Source organism: Meriones unguiculatus, assembly GCF_030254825.1.
Source record: "Meriones unguiculatus strain TT.TT164.6M chromosome 13 unlocalized genomic scaffold, Bangor_MerUng_6.1 Chr13_unordered_Scaffold_40, whole genome shotgun sequence".
Classification (NCBI taxonomy): Eukaryota; Metazoa; Chordata; class Mammalia; order Rodentia; family Muridae; genus Meriones; species Meriones unguiculatus.
Genome location: NW_026843649.1, coordinates 4,110,323 through 4,127,871, shown reverse-complemented (window position 1 = coordinate 4,127,871; position 17,549 = coordinate 4,110,323). Strand labels below are relative to the sequence as shown.

The 17,549-nt window shown below is 36.0% G+C and overlaps 1 pseudogene; it reads right to left on the bottom strand.

The window, feature by feature from the left end:
- Nucleotides 1–3,313: 3,313 nt before the first annotated feature.
- Nucleotides 3,314–6,619, bottom strand: LOC132651127 (zinc finger protein 431-like; annotated as a pseudogene).
- Nucleotides 6,620–17,549: the final 10,930 nt, after the last annotated feature.

Genomic DNA, 17,549 nt, shown 5'->3' with positions numbered 1-17,549 from the left:
TGCTGTTACATTAACTATCACCTCTAGATAAATCTCTAAGAAGGCAATATTTCAAGATGATGTGCCATATAGTAAATATGGGAACATTTAGAAGCATGAAACTTGAAACAATATATACATACATATGCACACACATATTACTAAGCATCACTTAATTGTTGATATCCAAGCAAGGCTTAAAAACAAACATCTTAAATGAATTTGTGAAAACATAAAAAAGTACAAGTTCTCATAGACCCTTCCTTGAAAAGTATGATCTCACATGGCCTGATATAAATAAGCAATGGACCACATAGATGATTGGGATTCCATTCTATACACTGCAGCAGAAAAATAACTCTCACCAAGTGGAAATGCATTAGAATATGAACAGCTGCCACAGAAGGAATATGAGAACAACCTAATAAACTTCTGTGAATGGATATGCTACACACACAACAAATTCAATACCTACTCCAATGTTTCAAAATTCAGACCACAACCATAATTGGTGATCGCCTCCATTACAATGAAGTGAACATGGTAAATAATTACTAACTCTGAGGCTATGATAAAAACAGATTCAAAATAGTTTCTTTTCTTGGAAATGAATACATTTATTATGTCCAAAGTAATAAACTCTTTTGCATAAATAAGATTGCTCTCTTCTATGAATGCTTTTCTACTTCCTGACATCAAGATGATATATTAAGACTTAAGATATTTACAGTACTAGATAAATGGTTTTGCAGTTAAGACAAGTTCATTCCCAGGACCTAGGTCAGGTTTTTGACAACTTTCTATAATTCCTGGTATGAGAAAATCAGTGGGTCTAGTCTACTTGGAAACTAGAATGGACAGGCGCATAAACACACAAAGAAAAACTCTTATCACATATGGGAAATTAAAACAAATTCTTAAATATATGTTTACTCATGAATGTTTTACTTGTATAAGCATTCATTACTGAATTCACTTGTTGAGGCAACTACAGGCTTATCTACAAATGTTTTCTTCATCATGAATTCCTTCATGTAACAGAAATCAAACATGTAGGTTTGAAATCAAGAGAAATGAATCCTTTTCAGTTGGTGGTATCATTTGGGAATGTTTAAAAAATGTATTCCTGATGGAGAAAGTATGTTATTTGGGGTGGGCTTGATAGTTTTCAGCTGCATACCATCTGTAGTTCAGATAGTTTTCAGCTGCATACTCACTGCTTCATGCTGCAGGTGGTGGTTGTGAGCTCCAAGCTTCCGACTTTAGCTGACATGTAAGACACTTGTGTTGCCCAATTTATATTGATTCCATATCCTCTCAGGTCATAAGGAAAAGTAAACACATTTGGACGTTGCCTTAGACATTGTGTTTGGTCACAGAAAATGCACTAATACGCACACATAAATTTTACAACTGGACGATTTATTTCATGTAATTGAACTGAATTGTGGAATAAAAAAGGATTATCTTATTGTTTAAATTCATAAGCCTTTGGTCCATATGCGATTTCAATTGGAAACAAAATAAGGATGGATGTCATAAATGCATTCATACAATATTGACACTTGTTAGAATTTTCCTCCAAAATAATCTAGTGTAATTGAATGCAAGTTGGTGGGTCAAAGACCTTAACAAATCTTTTATTCTAATAGATGTTCTACAGAATGAATTCTTTTAGGTTCTCAAAGACTACTGTGATATGCAAAGGCTTTAAGATGTAGCCCACACAGTAAAGCTTTTACTCTTATATAATGGTAGCATGAAGCAGAAAACTTTACCATACTGACTACATTCATGGGGTTTCTCTGCAGCATGACTTTTTCTCATGATTTCAAAGACAACCCCATGAAAAGGATTTACCACATTGCTTATTCAGAGGGTTTCACTGCAGTGTGTTTTCTTTTATGTATTTGGAGATAACTGTATTAAGAAAGGCTTTATCACATTGAATACATGTGAAAGGTTTCTCTCTACTATCTGTTCATTTGTATACTTGAAGATGATTTTGATGTGCAAAACATGTAAAAGCAAATTATGTGGGATCATGCAAAAGCAATTTGCCTTAAGTATTGCCTTTTAGATTCCAGCCTCCATTGATTTATAGGGTGAACATAAGTTTAAGTTCATAGTCCCTAGGAAAGCTGTAGTCTTCATAAAAGCTGACCAGCTTTAAATACCCAAATACTTTTGTTGCCCAAAACATGACTGTTCATGGTTTCTGGTAACCTAACATAATGACTGACCCAAACCACAGATTCTCTTTACTAAAACATAATATCTTTTCCTAACCACAAAAGAACAAATGGATATGACTGTTTTCACGGTTAAACCTACATTTTGCATCAGTTGACTTCTTCAATGACATAAACAAATCCCATAGCCGTAAACCATGACTGATGGAAACAATTCAGTTGTAAAACTCTAAAGATGTTTAAGATTTTCAAGCTCAGAACCTTTGTAACTTTCTGGCACATTGGATGAGGCATCACAGTTCAGCTCCCAAGAAGATTATGTGGCCCTAATCAACAATAGAGCCTGGATGACAATAAAATTTTGTCATCTGTATTGACCTAGTATTTGAGTTGTATTGGATTCAGTGGACGAAAGAACACAAAAGCCTTACCATATTGATTATATTCTCAGATTTCCTCTCCATTTTGAAACTTTGATGATGACATAGAATATAGATATGTGCAAAGACCTCACATTTTAAAACACTCATAAAGTTTCTCTCTGTATGAATTCTTTCAAGATGATGATGATTATACAAATGTGAAATAGCTTTACTCTGCAAATACACTCATAGTCTTTCCTTCCAGTATGAATCCTTTCATTACGATGAAGATGATTGTGAAGAGCAAGTTTTTATTAGATGTCTGTTATGTGCAAAGGCTTTATCACGTGAGTTACATTAATAAGGTTTCTCTCGAGTGTGAGGTTTTTATGTATTAGGAGATGACTGTTATATGGAAAGGCTTTACCACATTTACTACATCCATAAGATTTCTCTCCAGTGTGGGTTCTTTTATGTATTAGTAGAATACGGTTATATCCTATTGCTTTACCACATTGGTTATATTTATAAGGTTTCTCTCCTGTATGACTTCTTTGTCATAGGAGATTACTATTATATCAAAATGCTTTATCACATTTGTTACATTCATAAAGTTTCTATCCAGTGTATATTATTCTATGTACATTGCAAATATTATGGCATGCAAAGGTTTTGACACATTGGTTACATTCATAGGGTTTCACTACAGTAAGTGTTCTTGTTCAAGATGACTCTTACATGAAAAGACTTTTTGATATTGGTTATATTCATAAGGATTTTCTGCAACAAGAATTTTTATGTATTAGGAAAAGATGTTGTAAAAAAGGTGTTCCACACTGCTTACATTCATAAGGTTTTTCTCCAGGATGTGTTCGTTTTGTTTTCAGAGACTACTCTGAAATGCATAGGCTTTATCACATTGGGTGCATTCAAAGGATCTCTCTCCCGTGGGAATTCTTTCATGTCTTAGGAGATGACTGTTCTGTGCAAAGCCTTTACTATACTGGTTGCATTCATAAGGTTTCTCTCCAGTGTGAGTTCTTTTATGTCTTAGGAGATGACTATTACATACAAAGGCTTTACCACATTGGTTACATTCATAAGGTTTCTCTCCAGTGTGTGTTCTTTTGTGTAGCACGAGTTTTCTGTTACATGCAAAGGCGTTACCACATTGGTTACATTCATAAAGTTTCTATCTAGGATGAGTTCTTTCATGTATTAGGAGAAGACTCTTATATCTAAAGGCTTTACCACATTGGTTACATTCATAAGGTTTCTCTCCAGTGTGAGTTCTTTTATGTACTCGGAGATTACTGCTATGTGCAAAGGCTTTACCACATTGGTTACATTCATATGGTTTCTCTCCAGTATGAGTTCTTTTATGTAGCAGGAGACTTCTGTTACATGAAAAGGCTTTACTACATTGGTTACATTCATAAGGTTTCTCTCCAGTGTGAGTTCTTTTATGTACTAGGAGATTACTGCTATGTGCAAAGGCTTTACTACATTGGTTACATACATATGGTTTCTCTCCAGTATGAGTTCTTTTATGTAGGAGGAGACTTCTGTTACATGCAAAGGGTTTACGACATTTGTTACATTCATAAGGTTTCTCTCCAGTGTGAGTTCTTTTATGTGATAGGAGATTACTGCTCTGTGCAAAGGCTTTACCACATTGGTTACATTTAAAAGGTGTCTCTCCAGTGTGAGTTCTTTCATGTATTAGGAGATGACTGTTATGTCTAAAGGCTTTACCGCATTGGGTACATTCATAAGGTTTTTCTCCAGTGTGAGTTCTTTTATGTCTTAGGAGATTACTATTACATACAAAAGCTTCACCACATTGATTACATTCATAAGATTTCTCTCCAGCGTGAGTTCCTTTATGTCTTAGGAGATTACTGTTAGATGCAAAGGCTTTACCACATTGGTTACATTTATGAGGTTTCCCTCCTATGTGAGTCCATTTATGTCTTAAGACATGACTGTTATGTGCAAAGGCATTGCCATATTCATTACATTCATAGTGATCCTCAGCAATATGCATACTTTTATATGTGTGGGGACTCCTGTGATGTGCAAAGACTCTGTCATATTGAGTATCTTCAGGGGGGTTGTCTCCCGTATGACTGTTTTCATACCTGCAAAGATAATTGGCACATATGAAAGCTTTACCACATTCATTACACTAAAGAATCTTTTTGTTTATGTGACTTAATTTTTCAATTTGGTGTGAAGGTAAAGAGGAATTATATCTTGAATTTTCATCATTATTTTTACATTCACGGTGTTCTTCTCTAAGGGTTGTTTTGCATATTTCAAAATAAATGTGATGGTAAAAATATTTGTTACCTGCCTCACATTTATATTATGCTTTCTTCTATAAGATGTTTTACCACAGATCTGTAGAAAACTGAAAGACCTCAGAGCTTTAACACACTGACTGGATTAATAAATTTCCTTATACTGAGCACCATACTAAATATGCAAAGATAACTGTGACCAACTGAATAATTTCTTTATATTCCTAAAACTTACATTTTCTACAGTGTGATTTTGTGAGAATTCCTAATCAAGTTGCATAACCAGTTAATTGATATTGGTGTAGAGTGTGTGAAAGTGTGTGAATGCTGATTGCTGAGTCAGCAGAGAGCTAAGGGCTGAGGATATCATAGAATTGTTAGTTCTATGGCTCATAACCTGTCCTATATTTTGCAAACATTTGTCCTTCCTTACTTATCTATTGGAAATAATAAAGAGCGAACAACTGATAGCAGGGCACAAAATGGAGGACAGAACTTTTGAGTGAGAAAGGGTTGCTGGGAAGAAGAAAGCAAATGACAGGCGGATCACCAGCAGGCCAGTGATGTTATAGACGGACATCAAAATGAGCAAAGAGGTAGAGCTGGCCATGCATTGGGACACTGTGCTAGGTTCATTTGTGTTAGGGATAAAAGGTTTCAGAATCTGCCCAGTTAAATTGCCTAAGCTGAAAATATTAAAAAGGCTCTGTTATAATTTGTACTTCTGGCAGCTCTGAATAGCCCATATAAAGCATACTAAGTAGAAATTTTTAAACATGTACTCAAAATGGGGACTAGTATACCTTTTACTTGTTCTGGGTGGTACATTGTTTCTTTCAATATACATAAACTAACATGACTTTTATTCATTGTTATATATGATGTAACTATTAATATAATAATTATAAATGACATGATTTCACGATGTATTCACAAATTTGATTTTTGTTTATCACAGACATGTGCTATAGGGATTATGGTTTTTCCACAACAACATTCTTGATTCTAAAAAACTGCCCTTCTCACAAAACTCAGCACCATTACAACAAGTATATGAGTAACCCCATTTTACTATGGACTAGTTGATTAGTATAATGTTTTGGATATACATTCATCACCTATTTACTGTGAATAAATTTGGCAATATCTTAGTTGTAGGAGGCTAAACAAATTGAAGTTCTACCTCTAATGCTAATGAAGCTATGATTTAAACATTGATCTTGTGTAAGGTATGATTTCCTTGCATTCTTTCTTAGAGGAGTGCCTTGCAAACAAACATCAAATAACTAACATGGAGGGACATGGTTTAGTAACAAGATATTCATCATCAATAAATACACTTAAAGTAGTACATTTACACTGTCCCTTCTCTTTCAAACTTCCAGAACATATCAAAATTTTCTCAGGACCATATTCATATCAGCTTACAATGAAAATTACCTTGCATGTTTTTTAGAACTTTGACAATGCTCTTCTATATTATGATTTTCCCAATTGCAGCCTAAAATACAGATATAGAAAATGTATGATTTATTATTGGAAATAAGACAAAATTTAAGTCATGATCTCTGGTCAATCAAAGAACCATTCACCTCATTCTTCCTCATCCTCAAGAGAAATTACCGAAGCACTTCAATAATGAATAATGAGTTTTCCCCATATTTTAAAAAGTAAGGAAAACTCACTGTCCTACCTATAGCGGTAAGGTTACTGTAGATCTCCAGCATTACATCTTTGTAGAGATTCCTCTGAGAAGGATCCAGCAAAGCCCACTCTTCTCGGGTGAAGTTCACATGCACATCATTGTAGGACAATGCAGTCTAAAATATCCACACACATGTACAACAGAAAGCATGATACTTAGAATAATGGAAATGTATCTTTCATTTGCAATATTTTCAAAGTATTCTGGTGTTTCTACTTATTTTGTGACACACAAGTTTTAATGTAATAACTAACTCTTTTTAGGAGGAAGATGAATAGTGAAGTTCACCTCTATTTTTTTTCATCCTTTAACTAGGATATAGACTTGCAAGGGAAATGTCAATCAACAGATAAAGAGAGAGAGTCACAGAGAGTAAACAGATCAACAGTACTGAGCCCACATGAGAGAAATAGTATAAACAATTCCTGAGTCTTATAAGAATGGGCAGGCTGGGTGTATTTTCTGATGACTTTAATTCCGAAATCACTTAGGAAACAGAGGCTGGTGTATCTCATAGAGCTGGATGGTAGCCTGCTCTATGTAATAAGTTCAAGGACACTCAGAGGTACATAATAAGATCCTGAATAATACACAAAAATTAATCAAACAAGATAAAAAAAAACTTAAAGATATTTCTCAAGTTTCTACAAAGTGTTACACATTCACTCCAGTTCTGCATACATGTCTAGAAAGCTGAAGTGCCTCATTTTAAACTGTAATATTAAGGTGATCTTTTTAAAATGAAATGTATGTTGGAACAATTACAAAATGAGAGGTGAAAATATTAGCAATTTAAATGTTGATCATCAATAGGCAATACGGGAAATGGAGGTATGGCTCAGTGGTTAAGATCAGTGTCTGTTCTTCCAGGGCACCTGGGTTAAATTCCAACACCCAAATGACAGCTAACAGCTGACTTAACACAAATATATTCAATAAAGTACTCGCAAAACAAATCCAAGAACACATCAAAGAAACACATGGTTCAACATATGAAAATCCATAAATGTAATCCACCATATAAACAAACTGAAAGACCTAGATCACATGATCATTTCATTAGGTGAGAAAAAGACTGACAAAATCCAACCCTCCTTCATGTTAAAAGACTTGGAGAAATCAGTCATAGAAGGAATCAAACACATACTTAACATAATAAAGACTGTAAAAAGCAAGCTGATAGCCAACATCAAATCATTTGGAGAGAAACTTAAAGAAATTTCACTCATGTGAGGTACAGGACAAGGATGCCTCCCCTCTCCATATCTCTTCAATATACTCCTTCAGTCCTAGCTAAAGCAATAATACAACTGAAGGTTATCAAGGAGATACAAATTGGAATGGAAGAATTCAAAGTATCACTATTCACAGACGATTTACTAGTATTCCTAGGTGACCAAAGAAATTATACCAGAGAATTCCTACAATTGATATATACTTTCCACAAAGTGGCTGGGAACAAAATTAATTAAAAATTTCATTAGTCTTCCATACACACACAAAAAAAGTGCTGAGAATGAAATTTGGGAAACAGCCTAAACAGTATCCACAAACAACATGAAGTCAAAGAACTCTATGGCTAGAATTTGAAGTCTTTAAAGAAAGAAACTGAAGCAAATATCAGAAGATGGAAACATCACCCGAACTCATGGATATATAGGATTAACCTAGTAAAACAGCATTCAATTTTTATTTTCTTTTATTAATTACCGATTATTAAATTGTATCCCCCCCTATAGCGCACTTCCTCCTCCCCTCCCAAATGCTCCCTTCATCCCCTTCTCTAAAAAAGCATTCTTAAAAAAATGCAGTCTACGGATTCAATCCATTTCCTAACAACATTCCAACGTAATTCTTTACAGACCTTGAAAGAGAAAACATTAACTTCAAATGGAAAAATAAAATACCCTTGATAGAAGAACAATCCTGTACAATTGGAATAAAGACACAGAAATAAACCCACACTCCTATTGGAACTTTACTTTCAACAAAGAAGCCAAAATGGTACAATGGAAAAAAGACAGCAATTGGTGGTAGTCTAACTAAATGTCTGCATGTAGAAAAATGAAAATAGGCTCTTTGTATCACCCTGAGAAACTCAAGTCCAAGGGGATCAAATAAATTCACATAAAACCAGAGCTCTAAATCATTTAGAAGACAAGGTGGAGAAAAGTCTGGAATTCATTAACACAGGAGAACCACAACAATCTGAGATCAATAATTATTAAATGGGATCTCAAGAAACTGAAAAGAACACTATCAATAGAACAAAACAGCAGTCAATAGATTGGGAAAATTTCTACACCAACCCTATATCAGAAAGAAAGGTAATATCCAAAATATACAAAGAACTTAAGAAATTAAACACCAACAAATCAAATAATCCAATTTAAAAATGGGGTTCAGAGCTAAACTGAGAAGCCACCAGAGAGGAATCTCAAAAGGCATAGAAGCACTTAAAGAAATGATCAAAGCCCTTGGACATCAGACAAATGGAAATCAAAACAACTCTAAGATTCCATCTTATACCACTCAAACTCAAGTGACAACACATTCTGGTGTGGATGTGGAGAAAAGGGAATTTTCTTCCACTGCTGATGGGAGTGTAAATTTGTACAACTTCTCTAAAATCAATCTGGTGTATTCTCAGAAAACTGGGAAGAGTTCTACCTCAATACCAAGCTATACCACTACAGGGAATATATCCAAAAGATGGTCCATTATAGAATAAGGATATTTATTCTACTATGTTCATACCTGTTTTATTCATAACAGCCAGAAACTGAGGAATGGATAAAGAACTTCTAGTACATTCACACAATGGAATACTCCTCAGTTATTAAAAATAAGAAATCATTAAATTGCATGCAAAAGGATTGAACTAGAAAAGATCATCCTGAGAGAAGTAACCCAGACACAGAAAAAAAAAAACATATTGCTTATAAGCAGATATTAGACCTATAGTACATGATAAGTATACTATAATCCACACACCCAAAAAAGCTAAGTAACAAGTAGGGTCCATGGGAGATTGGCAGAATGTTACTCATAATAAAAAAACAGGACAGCAGAAGTGGATGAACAGAGGGAACTGGGGAGAAGTTGGAATGGGGAGGGAAACAAATGTGGGTATCACATGTGGGTAGAATTATAGTAGGAGGTGAGAGGGCTGGGAACAAGAAGGGAAACTGAGGGGGTTTCTCTTTGGAGTCATTTGACAGGGAAGGTTCCTGAGAGGACCTGGGTGTGACTCTAGCTGAGACTCCTAATGGAGGGTCAGGGGAAAAGAGTCATAGAAAATGAAATGACCACCTCCTAGCCAAACAGGACTAGTGTAGAGAGGGAACAACAACTGAACCACAAAACCCATGATCCAAAAATTACCCTGCCTACTACAAGTTTAGCTATAATGAGGGAACAAAGATTGAGAGAAAGTCCAAACAGTAATTGAGCCAACCTGAGACCCACCTTACACTAGACAGCCAACCAATGAAACTGTAAATGTTGCTTTGCTGTACTTGTAGAAAAGAGCCTAAACATACCTCTCAGAGGCTCCAACTAGCAGCCAATGGAGACTTATGCTGGAACTTGCAAGTTAGCATGGGCTGGATCTCTGGGGTTCTAATGGAAGTACTGGGGGAAAAATGGAAGAACCTGAAGGGGATAGGAAGCCGCAAGAAGACCAACAGAGACAAGTAACTGAGATTCAGGGTAGGGTTTACAGAAAATGAGACATTAACTAAGGAGCATGATGCATGTTCAAGGCATAGGTCTCTTGAAATTATCTGTACAATGGGCAGCTTGGTCAATGTGGGTTGAGTGGTAAGTGGAGGGCACTGTTTCTAATAGGAACTCTACTGCCCACTTTTAGATAATCTCCCTGTCAGGCGTACCTTGCCTGGCCTTAGTGAATGAAGATATGCTCAGTCCTGATGTGACTTGATGTGATGCAATAGGGTGACACAGGGAGAGTAGGGCTCCATTTTTCTTGGGGGGGGGGAGGAAGGAAGAAGGGTGAGGGTGGATTGAGAGTAGGGGAAGGAGAGATAGCCTTTGGATGTAAAGCCAAAAAACAAAATAATTTCTTTAAAAAAATTAAAATACTCAGAAAGAGAGAGAGACAGTGGGCTAGAGAGGGGATAAGGGAGGAGGCTGTAGCTGGGATACAAAACAAATATAATAAATAAAAGTAAAAAAAAAGAATAATATTAATACATTATCTGAAAAATCCAGAGTGAAAACTGGCAACAGGACCTTGACCATCAAATTAGAATGGTCAAAATAAACCCCCAAAAGTGTCATCAAGTCTTCATATATCTGTCATAGCCTAAGAACACAGTTATATTACACACATATAACATGCTTTTATAAAATAAATCTCATTGTTGTGGCATTACCTATCACCTCTAGAATATTCTCTTACAAGGCAGAACTTCAGCATGATGTGCCATATAGTAACAAATGAGAACATAAAGAAGCATGTAAGTTTAAACAATATATACATACACACATACATTCTATTAAGCATTTTAACATTAACATTGGTAAAATATGTTGACAAAACAGAACACATTGGGGATACATCTTCCATCTTTGCACATCAGAAAGCTGACACATGAGAATCAAGAATTCAAATGTAGCCTTGACTAATTACTTAACATTCAATCCAGGTATGAAAACGAACATCACCATCTAAGAAATCAGTCCCCAATTTTACCTCTACGTTAATTAATTTTTTAGATCATGATCAGTATGAGAAATATTTGAGGCCAAATTACCACACAAATGACCTCTAGCTTACTTTTTCATGGAGCCTATTTTCCACTGAAATCCTATGACCTCCACTTCCTCTATATGTACTACACTCAACATTCTGAACTTCCAGGTCCTATAGGAAGAGCCAATTAAGCTTTGGCTTTTGCCATCTCAAGTCCTGATATTTTACACATTCCTAAAAAAGAGAACATTCTGAGGTCTGTCAGGAGCAAAGTCACTTTGGCATAACTTTTTTTTTTCCTCCTAAAATGCTACTGTGCTACTGTGATTGAATCCCCTAACCACAAACATCTCAGGTCATGAATTGGTTTGCTTGTTTGGTCAAGTCAGATCAAACTCCATCATTTTTTAAGCCTAGGAAACTCAAATTTCATGAAAACTTAGGCAAAAACCATGGCAATTATTGTTTCCTGCCTTGATCTCTTGTTTCTTCATCATTTTGTGCTTAGCTAGCTTTTTTATCCAACCCTGGGCCGCTTGCTCAGGGATACTGCCACCCTCAATTTAAGAGCCTTCTACAGAAATCATCAGTCAACACAATCTCTCACCTACATAGAAAACAGCCATTTTCTCAGTACTTTATTTATTTATTTATTTATTTATTTATTTATTTTTAGTTTATATCCTGCTTGCAGCTCTGTACATCCTCTTTTCCTGGTATCATCCTCCCACCCTCTTCCCCTCCTCCTCCTCCTCTTCTTCTCAGGCAAAGGGAGCCTCCCCATACCATCTCTTCTCAACACATCAAGTTATGTATGAACTAAGTGCATCCTTCCCTGAGGTCAGACAATGAAGTCCAGCTAGGGCAAAGTAATTCATAAACAAGCAGCTGTGTCCATGTCACTAGTTAGCCCCCATTTCAAAGGCTAGGTGACTAACATGAAGACATGTTGGATATGTGTAGGGTGCCTAAGTCCAGCATCAGCCATTTTATAATGGAATGCTACCAGCTGAATTTACCATGGAAAAAAATAACTCAGAATTTTAAGAAGGATTATGAAGAAGTATTACACATAGAGACAAATATGACTTCTGTACTTACTTTACAACACAACAATGAAAATTGTGCACAATTTTTTGTGAAAGAACACAGCAAAAATTCCAAGAACATAAGCCCCAAAATATAGTCAAGATTTCTTCAAGACACCTAAGGAAACTCAACCCAGAAAAATTTGAAGTAGACATATGTTACCTCTGATTGTATACATATAGAAATTAAATAAACAGAAATGTAATGACTCCCACGAAAATAACCCAAATTAACCCCTACACTATTCTAGATACAACTGATAATTTCTTTTAAAGTCCCCATGCTCTAGACCTCTCTCTGTAAATGGAGGTCACCAGAAAGGTGGGCTATTGGGCTGTAGGTCATTCCCCCTAGTGATATCAGGCAAACCCAGTCCTACTGATTCCCATAAACAAAGCAATGTTAAACAGTAATTTTATGTCTTGTTATTGCCATATGTATTCCAGCATAAAATGTGAAATCTGTCCTATGTAACTGCATAACACCATATACACTTGAGACACCTCTGCAGCTCAGAAACGCCTTTTAACCCTGGAAGTGAGTTCCTTAAACCACAACATTGTGGCTGCTGTTATTGGAAAGATAAAAGGATGCTAATCAAATACTCACGAAGTTTCATCCACATTTCTTCCTTGACATCATTTTGTAACCTATTTGTAAAACTGAAATATTTTTCACACAAAAAATTAATTAGAAAACAATGTTTAAAACTTCCAGAAATCTGACCTTCAATTTTTCCAAACTGTCTTCCTACTGTACACACAAAAGATAGCTCATTATATGTCTCAAATGGGTAATTTTTAAAACTCTGCTGTGTACCGACTTTAACTTAAGAATTTAGAAATTTTAACCAAGAGAAAGGCAAAGTCATGCATCTGGGGAGCCATAGACTGGGATCAATGTGACCTGAGCCAACAAAGCTTGTCTCAGAAATATTTTTCCAAAAGGCTGAAAATGCAGCCATTACAGAATTAATATCCACAACCAGGAAGAAAGAATGCCACACACAATTAAATGGTTAATTAAAAGAGTTCTCTTTAATAGTAGCATGTGTCCAGTTCTAGTTAATGGTATATGAGAAGTCAGCCTAAAGCTGATTTTGTACTCCATACATGCAGTCTTCCTTAAGTCTCTTTTAGGATCCAGGTTATATATTAAACAGTTTCAATATGGGCTAGAGAGTTCAAGTCTAGCCACTGAGTCAATTGGAAGATTTACACAGCAAAAATATTCTTAGAATGATTTCTGTAATCCACTCCTCTACTACAGTAGGTCATTATTCAGTGACATGGTATAAGTAAGAGGTCTCAGAGGTTTAAAATATTAGGAAAAGTAAAAGGTAGAAAATGCAAAAGCTAGGGTGGGAAGGTTTTGCATGAGCTATATCTTATACTAAGTAAGCTTCTTAAGAATAGCACCTTGTACACTACTTCCTGGGGAGAAATGGAAGGAAACAGGAGACATCTATGAATTGATCAGACACTGTCATAAAATGGGATAAAATCAGGGGTATGATAAAACAACACTGTGCAAGGGGAACATAGGATCTCAACAACATTATTTACCAAGACCACAGTGACTTTGGAACTGATGAGGGTATCTCCATGTGTTGGAAAGAGGTGGGTTTTGAGAATCTGAAGGAAACCCTCCTCAAATGTCCCAACCCTGCAGCTCACCATATTTCTGGTTTTAGAAAAGAAGAGGAACACTGCTTTATTTTAAATACCTCAGAATTTTGGGGAAATCTCTCAAAGTGCAGACCACAGGTTCTATTAGCTCTGCCAAGCATATTTGAGGAGTGTGAGAAGAAGTTAGGTGATTCTACATACATGAAACTTGTTTGATTAGAGCAGCCCTCAACACAACAGTGTTTTCCCTGTTCAATTGGTTTTAACCAGATGTCTTCTCCATGTGACAGAGCTAGGCTTTTCTCAAGAAGAAAACTGCAACTTTATAACATACCAGTCTTTAATCTTGGCTGTGAGTCTGTAATGGCAATTAAGCAGCTTGTTAGATGTGTCTTCTTTAACATGGAGATGGGCCAATGGTTGCTATGAATCAGGGCTGTCTCTCTGGTTATGACTGGAGACAAATTTGTTGACTAACCTCTTGAGCAAACATGTATTTCCTAGCATCCTAATCTCGAACAGGCCTGCTTGGAATGCCACTTATCTACTTAGCCCTTAGCTAAATTCTACTTGATGTGACTTCCTTTCACCAAGTATTGGTAAATCCCTTACATGAACAATTCTACCCTTTTACATCACAGGTTTACAATGAAGCGCTACTCAACACGTACATTATTTTCAACCTCCACAAAATTTACTCCAAATGAATCTTATACCTGAATGTTAAATGCCAAGGTCAGAACTTGGAAAAGATCCTAGATACTAGGCCTCTCTGATTTTGCATCCTACCAAAGACATTTCTATGTTCAAGCCCCTGCTGCAAATACTTTGTGAACATGCAGTCCCACTGTGTGTAAGGAGGCGGACTCAAGAGCCCAGCCTTCTCCAAGCGGCTCTTCTATTTTGCTCTTCCATTTTACTAGCAAGATTAAGCTGACTTCACATCCCCAAGCATGCAGTGCAATTTCCTACTCAACCCCTTGAAACATTTTTCTGATTATCAGTTAACTGGTTAAAATTGCTTTTATCTTAACCAAAATGCCTAAATCATAAAGATATATCACTCACCAAGCCCTACCTTACTATGGACAGAGGACACACTTCATTGCTCACTTTTCACTTTGAGCTCTGGACCAAATGTCAAGAGATATAAATTAAGGGCCTTGGATTCCAGACTAAAGTTCTTGGAAAATGGTTAAAGACCTTGAGCCCACTATCCTAGAACAGCAGAGCACTAACAGAAACGCCCTTGCTTAATCCACAATGCTAAAATTTGATTGGATGATCCCAACACATGCCAAGGGGCCCCTGACTTGTGCAGTTAACCCTTTAAATATATAATAAAGCTTACCATGGGGCACCATTCAGATCTGGAACTGGCCACCTCCCTGAACTCAGAAAATACAGCTTTCATTTTAACCTTCTGTGTCTTGGCTTCCAACTGGAACCCATTATAGTAAAGATATTCAGATGAACGAGCTGTGGTCACAGCTTGGACAGGTATCATTAAGTTGGCTGATTCTGGCTGCCAGTTCTTATCCAGCTCCAGGAAGGACCCTACAAGGCAACTCCTTATGTTCAGCCTCCTGCTCCAAAAGGTAAAAAAAAAAAAAAAAATCAGGTAATTTTCTAATGTTATGTGGAATTATAGGGGTCTCTGCTCACTTAATTCCAAAAGAGTACTCTTTCTTCTCTACAATAAAACTAAAGTTTGGAGCTGGAGAGGTGGCTCAGCAGACACGAAAACTCTCTTTTCCTTCAGAGGTCCTGAGTTCAACCACATGGCGGCTCACAACCATCTATATTGAGATCTGTTGCCCTCTTCTGGCATGCAGGTGCACATGCAGACAGAACATTAATAAAATAAATAAAATCTTTAAAAAAAAAACAACAAAAAATAAAGTTTGAATAATATTCACAATAGAAATAAATACGTAATGTTATGCACTATTTATACATTAACTATATAATACATTAAGTATATAAAAACTGATATTTTAAAATGTTAAGTGTTTAAACATGTTTTCCCAATAAAAATAAAAGTGTTACCATCTAAGGCAGGTTAGCTGATCAGAACAAAACTAAGAAAAGTGTCACTGGTCTAAGACTATTACATTTTTATTCAACTGTAATTTATTATCATCATTTCAATTCAATCAAAACAAGTCAGAATGTTTCTTAACTCATTTTCACCTCATGCAGTATGACTCATTAGCAGAAAGCTCTCATACTGTCAAAATAAACCAACTTTTTCCATTTTTATAGTATACTATAAAAGCATATTTGCTTTTTATTTCTATAACAACTCTTGCGCTAAAAAGCCTGATATTTTATTTTTCCTTCTCCACATATCAAATAAAACTATGTTACAAAAATTCTTTGAAAGTGATTGCTTCACCTAGGTTGTGCTGTTTCTGCCCTTCATTTTCTTTTGCGAACTATAAGGTAGACAAGATGACTGAAGCTCTCCTACCCAATGGACAAATGGGAATGTAGCAAGATTGAAATCAGAGAGAGAGAGAAGTTTGTTGATTTGACACTGCCATACTGATTTGACTACCATACTGTCCTCCTGGCCTCAACAAATGAGGAATTAGATTATTTTAAAAGTCATGCCACCACAAATACAAATGCAATAAGCATGAGAATTCAGATAATTCTTTAAAAATCAAAATACATGAAAATGTACTGAGAAGACTCTTGGGATCAATCACAACTCTGTCATTTTATGAGAGCTCTGTGCAATGCAGGCACACATAACATGGATACTAGGAGAATGTGTGAAAACATGGTATATTGTGTTGTTTTGGAAATGAGGGGGTGTGGGTGTAGGTAATATCTGCATATACATCAGAATACATACACTAAATACTTGCAGTTTTACATTGACTATAACAACACAACTTGATGTTACCTAATTTTAGTTTGTATGCATGGGAAGTCCCCAATTCAAGAGTTTATTTTGTATGCTAATAGAAGATCCCATATCACATTCAAATTTATTGTTCAATTATGGACCATGTTTTATTTACACTTTTTGTCTTCTTAAATTATACTTGGTGGGATAGCTTTTCTGATAACAATGTATTTTGTGCCAGTAAACTCTATACTGAAGTCTTCTTTCTATAGCTGTGTAAATTATTTCATATCACTTTCAATTTTATATACTAACTGTAGGTTGCTAAACAAATTATTATGTAGGATAATATCTGTGGCAAGCCGTGGCTATTAGGCTATTAAGTTGCCGCGCCTAAAAGATGGCGCCTGCCGGATGTACTGACTGCTGATAAACAAGTCCATATTTGGTCAAGGCAAGCGTGGCACTGGCCCATTGGCTGCCTGCTGCAGGTCTGATGAGTGAGCGTGGTTGGCTGTGATTGGCTGATGTGGTTGCCTATATAATTGGGAAGGGCCTGGGGTATGGGGGGAGAAGAAGCTTACAAAGGCCTGAATAAACTGCTTGAGGAAGAGCTGGTGGTTGTGTCTTCCTTGCTGAACGAGACAGGTGCGACAAATATCTACACTTTTATACTGTAATAAACAACACCAATGGAATGATGTATTTAAAAAACAA